Here is a 9,246-nt window from a genome sequence, read left to right on the forward strand (position 1 = left end):
TGAAGATTTTCGAGCGGGCCGCGTGACCCGGAATGAAGCAGTCATTTCTTCGTAAATTTCTTTTTGTTAATAGTTTCTTTGCTAGCTTGTACGCTTGTTGGTATCTTTCTAACTCGAGTCTCGACTTGTATGCACACTTATAAACAAGGCGACATAAACCCATCGAGCAAAGAAGACCTGCTCGTCTTCCGCATTCCAGGGGCCATTAATGTTCATACCCAGCAATTCTGAACAAAGGCATTTTTGAGCGGGAAACCGTTTATGAACGCAACTTTTTCATATCATCTAAGGTTTAACTATAACAATCAATATATCTGCGGATCAGTCAAGGGCAGTCTTGTATTTTTTTTCTATCCACGTTTTTGCTATCGTCAAAACCGCTCCCCATTGGTTTTCTAAGGCAGTCTTAACTGTTCGATGCGATCAATAGAAACACTTTAAAGGAAAGATTTTGCTACATATCAGAATAATGGACCATTACCTTCAATATTTTTATAAGTGTCTTGCAATTTTCCAATATTCAAAATTTTTGCCCAAGAAAGCTGGACTTGAGCAGCTGTCCGTGACTGTCCGCGTTACAGTCACCCAGGTGTTCGTGTACATCTATAACGAGTCCCATATTATGCTTTTCCATCTCTTTTATGTACTACATCCTTACAGTTCGAATCTATATATTTATCGCCATGTATATCAATGGCGATATACATTGATACTCTGGCCCTTTGTAGGACCGGTCTTTCCCAACATTACCAATATCGGGCCGATTACGTGTGCTGCTTGGGTAGTGCCTATATTTAATCTATAGTCCCATTCATGATCTCGTTGAGCGTAAAAAATGAGCGCCTTTGTATCCCCATATCCCCTCCATATCAGTGAGTTACACGTTTTGGTTTGTTCAGAGTATATATCCGTTCCAGGCCTCCGCTATAGATTCCGACATGTGTAGCATCCAATTACACCGTAAGACCTCGTGGGTCAGATGAACTTACGAGGGTCATTTTTGCGTTTTCCTCGTCATGCACCCATCTGCCTCATTAGCTGGTTGCATCAGGCGAAATATAGTGTTTCTAACATAGGCTTTAATACGCGCGTGGCGCTGGCCCAGACCATCACGCTATAGTAGCAGCGGTGTAATGGCCATGGCAACAACTAAGCTTTCCCGAGTGCATTTGGTGCTTTATTTTGTTTGTCTTCTCAGAACGTCGCAGCAAGGTTCAGACCAAATGCTGTGCAAGAAGAGTCGCAGTGGATGGTGCCTTGCACGGAAGACTGGCAGCACATTGTGGATCCTTCCGTGAGGCCCCGTGCAGCTGCCCCTGGTCCATCGAGGATAATCCCTAGCTCCGACTGAGAGCGAGCAGTCTTACGCAACTGGACAGGCGCTGTAGCGTTTGTGACCAAGATGAAAGGACCGGGATTATCCGTCGGGGATTAAGCAGGAAAGCATTCAGGTTAATCCGCGCTACGCGCAGAATACCATTTACTGCATTAAATTCTGTATACTATTCCTTCGAACAGTAAGGCACCTTCTTTTTGGGCTCCGCTTAACGGAGCTCCCTTAGGGCCAATGTATATTTCGAGGCTATTGTTTGCGCTTGTACAGTCGCCAGCAATATAAGAGGGAACAAAGTTTCAACATTCATTTATTGGTTACTTCATACGTATGTGTGACACAGCAGTTTTTTCTGCGGTTGTTAAGTAGTTTTCTCCTTGGCGTACGCTATCGAAAAGCCATCCTCAAATTTAGTAGCGAAATACAAGAAAATTTGCAATTTTGTGCAAAAAGCTTGTTCCCTGACATATAAACATGGGATAGGCCTGTGCCCTGCAGTGGGCGCAGTCAGGCTGTTGATGATGATGATGATGATGATGATATGGCGGCTCCTCTGTTATTCAGGTAAGAGGCCTACCTGCATTGGTAAGGTGGACCCCACCGAAGTCTCTGCATTACAGCGCTAGCTGTGTAAGATAAGGGGGCCCGTTTGACGATGTTCGGCTCCCACAAAGGTGTGCGGGTGCAGAGAAAGATGCAGAGAACAGGTGCAGAGAAAGTCCGAGAAAAGCGAGCGGAAACAACTGGAGAAGAGATACGATCAACTAATTCAGAATGTATATAATCGTATCAGTAAAACAGTAAGTGGCGCAGTTCGCCGATGCTCGTCGCGATATGCTCGCGGTCTATAGGGAGCAGGGCATATTACGAGACTCCATCAAGACGCTATTGTGGCCGCAGGGCAGTGCGCGCACTCGTGAGCGAACTTTGGTGAGCCTCTGTGCATTCCTCGAACACACGGGCTTGACGTCCCGTCTGTTCTCCGTCAGGTACTCACACGCAGTGACCGAACGCTCCGCGAGTTCTACCTTGAACGATTAATAACTGGACGCCCCACTCCAGTTGTAACCAACACAGTGCTGTGCGCGTGTGTGATTTAATTCCTCTAAAATGAACTAATCACGCGCACAACCTGGACACATTTCTTATTGTGTAAATAGTTTGTACATATTACTTCTCCCCCTGTCCTCTATTCCTGTCCCCTCACCTCTTTCATTTCATTTCTCCATTCTGCCTGCTGTCCTTTATTTCCGCTGCCCCAGCTCAGGTGCTTCAGTATCGATGGCAGATGCCGGGGCTAGCAAAAATCTTTTCCTTCCTTTTTACTATTATTTTTAATAAAACCACTACCACCACCAGTAAACGCATTAAAATGGGAAGTTTGGTTTATCGTTTATGTGGGTTTAACGTCCCAAAGCGACTCAGGCTATGAGGGACGCCGTAGTGGAGGGCTCCGGGAATTTCGACTACCTGGGGCTCTTTAACGTGCACTGACATCACACAGCACACGGGCCCCTAGAATTTCGGTTCCATCGAAATTCGACCGCCGCAGCCGGGATCGAACCCGCGTCTTTCGGGCCAGCAGCCGAGCGCCGTAACCACTCAGCCACCGCGGGGGCCTAAAATAGGAAGTGATTATTAGCAGCAATACAAGTGTGATAATTGTTACTTTACGAGTGTGAATCCGTTTTCAAGCGAAATCGGAACCAGTGTCAGAATGCTTAAATACCGGCGTATGTCTGTCTGTATCCTGGGAGAAAAGTGAAGCCTTCACATGCACCACAAACCAACTATCTATTGTGTCGAACACAACGCTGACTGGCGGATCACGGCAGTACAACTCGTCACGTCGTTGCACAGCTAAATACAAGCTCACATTCACCATGCCAGCGGTGGAAGGATTCCCCATTACACTCCGATTCTATTCCTCTATTGTTTAATAAAGCGCTTCCACGCCTGATATACCTGCTGAAACGGACAATCAATGCAGCGGATGAAAGTATACGGGATGAATACATAGGCCCAAATCACACGTGGTCTAGCCTGTTTGCGGTCACGCTCTGACGTCACATTGGGAAACGAAAGCTGGGCCCTTATATTTAAAAAAAATATCATTTCGTTTTCACTTCACTTTGCCATGAAGTCGGTCCTGACGACAGCAACGAGAGGAGGCGGGTAAGCAAACAACCAATCAGGCACGACCGGTATGAATTAACGCGACGCCGCCACTATAGCCACCCTACTTATGCCGAATCCGGCCCGGCCCAGTTGCAGGGACAGCGCTCCGCCCATTCCTCGCACAATCAGCGAACACTTCCTTACTAGAGACAGAATAAGCGCCGGAAAGCTACTCGGTCGTGTTCAACAAGTCGCCGCCGCATGGGACGCGATGTGCAAGCAAAAATAAGTGGCCTAGCTCTTGGGCGAGTTCTTGCCACGGCCAGCGTGACGTCAGTTCTTGCGGTACGTCACCGGAAGCAGCGACTAGTGTTAAGAGGGCCAAATGAAGTGAAAACGAAATGGACTAGCTGTAACAGAATATGGCCTCTGATGTCAGCCAGTGAGGGTTCAGGTTCCCAGAGCTGTCGGCGAGAAAGGATGCTTTATGCTGTGCGGGCCTGCCAATCACTGCGCCCGACGCTACGGTGTCCGAGGCGTCGGCCAATCACGGGCCTTATTCGTTGTTCACGTTCGCGTGTAACCTCGCCTAGGCGAATCAGTCAATCATGAGTCTAGCTGGACTGAGCTCGATCGGCCCGATTGGCTGACGCTGGCTCTGAGAAAACGTGCATGTCTTCTGTGGGGCTGATTGCAATGCCAGTCAAATCTCAAAGAGGGAGAAACAACCCCTTTTTCAGATTCGAACCCGGGTTCAAACCCGACCGCGGCGGCTGCGTTTTTATGGAGGAAAAACGCTAAGGCGCCCGTGTGCTGTGCGATGTCAGTGCCCGTTAAAGATCCCCAGGTGGTCGAAATTATTCCGGAGGCCTCCACTACGGTACCTCCTTCTTCCTTTCTTCTTTCACTCCCTCCTTTATCCCTTCCCTTAAGGCGAGGTTCAGGTGTCCAAGGATATATGAGACAGATACTGCGCCATTTCCTTTCCCCAAAAACCAATTATTTTTATTATTATTAGAAACAACCCTGGCCCATTGACCCGCGCACGCCTCGTCGGCTTTGCGCTGTCGGTAAGTGGTTTTCTTTCGTCGTGCTCGAACATTAAACAACTTCGTTTTGATTGACTTGTTGCTTGCCGCTAAAACGTATACGTCATATATCTCCGTGGCGTAAAAATGAGAATGATAGGGAAACACGAGCCGAGGCTTACTCTGTGCGTAAGAACCCGAATGCATGATGCTCTCTACGTATAATGTCCGCATTTTGTGACGTCACTGCTTCTGTTAACGCTTTATTGAAACGACGGAGAGAAGAGGAGGGTGCCTTGAAAAAGGGAGAGAGCGTTCACGTCACCGACGAGCGTCTAACTGCGACCCGCCACCGACGACCGGGCTCTAGCGGTGACGTCCCTGACGCGACGCCAGCCATACGTATACAACGCGAAACGCTGCGCAAGCAGCTGGCTCGACTTCGCACGCGGGGCTTCAAAGCTGCCGTGGCACTACGCAGGCCCAGGAAAGACGAGACGCTTGCGCGTCTACGGACGGACGGGACGCGTATCTGAGCCGAGTGTACAGGATGCATTCGTACCTTATACGGGAGTAACGGATATAGCGAACGGAAGCGTCGCATCCGGTTAGCCGTACACGGCGAGTTCCTGTACTGGGCTCGAAAACTGCGCTCTGAGCTTCGCATACAACTGCAACCATTATACAATAAATCGAAGTTGTCGAAGTTTGAATGTAATGAAGAAAAAGTTAAAGTATGCACGTGGAAAACGCTGGGTGGAAGGGTTGCTGAAATGAATTACTCTACATTAATAATAATAATAATAATAATAATAATAATAATAATAATAATAATAATAATAATAATAATAATAATAATAATAATAATAATAAAAATAATAATAATAATAATAATAGGTTTTTGAGGAAAAGAAATGGCGTAGTATCTGTCTCGTATATCGGCGGACACCTGAAACGCGCCGTAAGGGAAGGAGGGAGTGAAAGAAGAAAGGAAAAAAGAGGTGCCGTAGTGGAGGGCTCCGGAATAATTTCCACCACCTGGGGATCTTTAACGTGCACTGACATCGCACAGCAGACGCTAAGGCGCCCGTGTGCTGTGCAATGTCAGTGCACGTTAAAGATCCCCAGATGGTCGAAATTATCGCCTGTACAAAATTCTGTGTCATTTCGTGGCTGTCTTCTTCTTCGGCAAATATAAAACTGCGCTAAGAACACGGACCGGGAGGAGAGCACAAACACGCACACACAAAGCGCAAAGCTTCCAAATGTATTTATTTCGTGAAAACAGGGGACTTGTAAGCGTCTTCTTCGCGTAGTTTTATGCTTGCTGATCCTATGAACCAACGAGCCCAACATCATGCCTTGCTTCGTCGCCTGCTTTTTTTTTTTGTCATGTCTTCCTTTTCTTTCGAGCGCGCCTGTATGTAACGTGGATGGCCTGACTTCCTATGTGCATGGTCATGTATGAAGCTTAGTATGCTTTCAAAGACATGGGTGCCATTTATGTTTCCCAGGTCAGTTTGCACCTGGACTCTTACCGGGGTGAAAGTACAGAGCTCCATAATCAGCACTGCTGGAGCTTTACAAAAGCTTATCAAGGCAGATGCGAATGTCCAGCGAAATCGCATCTAGAGTGAACTACAGTTGTCACAAGAATTATAATGAGCTCTGAAATCTCAGCCCACACAGGTGTTTTTGCGTTTTGCCACCGCCGAAATGTGGTCGAACTTCGAGCCAGCTGTTTGGTGCTATGGAAGACAAACTACAGGTTGCTTTTCCAGAAAGACAGCTCGCGTAAGTTGACATCTTTGAATGCATCACCGTGCAGCGAGCAGCTATTGCAGCCTCATACTGGCATCGGTTCATGATTGGTTGAACCCTTAACTTAATTATCCGCTGGCGATCATATACGAGCTTAGTTGTACACACGCCAGACTTTCACTTGCTTATATATAATATAATTGGTTTTGGGGGAAAGGAAATGGCGCAGTATCTGTCTCATATATCGTTGGACACCTGAACTGCGCCGTAAGGGAAGGGATGAAGGAGGGAGTGAAAGATAAAGAGAAATAGGTGCCGTAGTGGAGGGCTCCGGCATAATTTCGACCACCTGGGGATCTTTAACGTGCACTGACATCGCACAGCACACGGGCGCCTTAGCGTTTTTCCTAAGGCGACCGTGTGCTGCGCGATGTCAGCGTCCGCATTTTGCGGCATCACTTCTGCTTCCGCAATGCTGAGCTCACCTGGGCAACTGCCCTGATCCGAGTTCACTTGCATAACGATTAATGACAGCCCGATACAGAGGTACGGGGTCGCTCCATATGAAAGGGAACACAGGAGCGTGTGGCCGCGCACAGCAGGCGAGAATGGGCGGCACCAGACGCATGCGTGTAAAAAGCAGCCGGCCGTGCTTACTGCGCATGCGTCAGTGCCGCCGATTTTCGCCACCTCTCGGCGCCAGCGCTTCGTGAGGTACGGCGAGTAGCTCTATGTACGGCGGCGACCACACGCTCCCCTGTTCCCTTTCAAGCTGAGCGACCCTGCACATTGGTTGTTACGGCGCACTCAGTGTACACTGCCGCGCAGGTAGGAAGATTGTTGTCAGAGGCTCCAAGTTATCGATGGCGCGCTGCTTGGAAAAACAGAAATATGAAGAAGTGGAAGAATTATTAGAGGAAGAATAAAGGATAGCCTCAACCGAATTCAGAAAGATAAGAATAAATTTCCGCGGAAGTAGAAGCCAGCGATTCGCGTGTGTATCCTGCCACTTTTTTTATTATTATTACAGTGCTATAGCAGTGGTAGCGATATTTTATAAAACCCGCCGTTGTTGTCAGCAGTTTGAAGCTTCTGAGAGAGGACAGAGAAGGAAAGAGCGGAGTTGAGGGAGGAGCAACTTGGAGAGCGAGGTACTGAATTACGCCGTCAGAGCGGAGGGGAGAGGGCGGAAGTGGAGATAACATGGTCTGTCAACACAAACTTTTCACAGAACCGTAATCGCAGTGCTAGCGCAGACTCCCCCGCATCAATCGAAATGATCGCCCGCCAATATTTTTTTTTTTGTTCATTTCAGATCCTTCAATGAGCATGAGACCTTAATGAAGAAAGAATGGTGACTAAAGAAACTGAATTGAAAAGTGAATTCAGTAACGTAGGATATGAACACAGGAGAAAGAAAAGAACTACAACTTCACATTTCTCGAAGAGGGAACTTGTTTCCATTGGCGACCGCAACTATTCGCACCTTTAGTGCTGGAAATCTATCCCACGCCTTAGGCGGAGCGCTCTGCCCTTAAAAGAGAGTGCGCTAGACAACAGCTTACACCCTGTTTTCCGCAATGTTGGCCGATTCGTGTTTAGAGTAAGGGATAAAGAGCTGTCCAGTTGGAATCGGTTGTGGTGGCGACCGGGGAAACCTGGTCGTTCCAGTCAGTGCTAGTCTTGGAAAATAGTAAATCAGGGAGTGGGCACTTCTACAAAGACACTTTTATTTATCAACGTTTCGACCGCGGTGCGGTCGTCCTGAAGAAGACCGCACCGCGGTCGAAACGTTCATAAATAAATGTGTCTTTGTAGAAGTGCCCACTTCTCTTAAATCTTTATTCTGCGGAGCCAACGCAACCTACGTTCGTAACATATATATATATATATATATATATATATATATATATATATATATATATATATATATATATATATATATATATATATATATATATATATATATATATATACGCTTCGCCTTTGTTATGGCAAAATTGTGTTTTTACGCCTTGTAAAAATATCAAGGCAAAATCGGCAGCATGCACCGCCAATCTGTACAGGTGTACATGGCACTGCAGCTGCATGACAAGCGCATTTTGTGGGAAACTGCCCACTCACGGACGCGGGAAAATGTTCAGCACCAATCTTACGGTTTCTTCAGTGTACCTGTTTTATTTTCAGCAAAAATACAGTGCATGGAATTTTTTGTAGATTCTCCCTACAGTGGAAAATAAGATTTGAAATCACCACACATAAGCATTCCATTTTCTGTGCCATCTAAGCAACCCTTCAGACGTATGGAATATAAATATACTGTTTCAGGCTTTTTTTTTGTGCATTGCTGTCTATTCCTTCTCTAACTACGTCCGATGCAGTGAGCCAGGTAACGGCACAGGCAGCATTGCTTCGATGCAGTGGAGAACTTCTCGAAAGGATCAGAATTCTGGGGCAACTTTCAATTGCCATCGTCCATGGCATGGTGCTGAGAGTGAGAAAATGCATTTCAATTCTGAAGACCACAGAGCATGTCACGATACTGGGCCGCTGTGCGGATGCGGCTCACAATCATCGACATCCTAATTCATCCGACTAAATTTATTACGTTCCCGCAAGCACCCGCCGTTACGTGTACGTCCATGATATAGTTTATTCCCCAATAACTACGATGACGTCACGTCGAGCAGGACCATTAAGTGAAGGGTGCATGCAGCTGCCGTTCATCCTCAGCGACCTCACGACTCACGGTCGTGACCGCTCGCCGCATCGGTCACAGAGGGAGAGGGTTTTAGAGGGAGAAGGACAATCAAAAAGTACAATACGCGCCTCGCGGTCGGTTGTTCATGCATACATGAGGCCCAACGGATCAATTTTGATTAGCGCTGACCCCACACTCCGCACCGCCGCATCCACGCGCGCACTCCACCAGCGTCCTCGGCCTTGACAGACGCCTAGCGCCATCTGCCGAGGGCGTGGCGACGCGCTGTAAGCGCCGCAGCGCGG

This window comes from Amblyomma americanum, chromosome 9, assembly GCF_052857255.1.
Source record: "Amblyomma americanum isolate KBUSLIRL-KWMA chromosome 9, ASM5285725v1, whole genome shotgun sequence".
NCBI classification, from domain to species: Eukaryota; Metazoa; Arthropoda; class Arachnida; order Ixodida; family Ixodidae; genus Amblyomma; species Amblyomma americanum.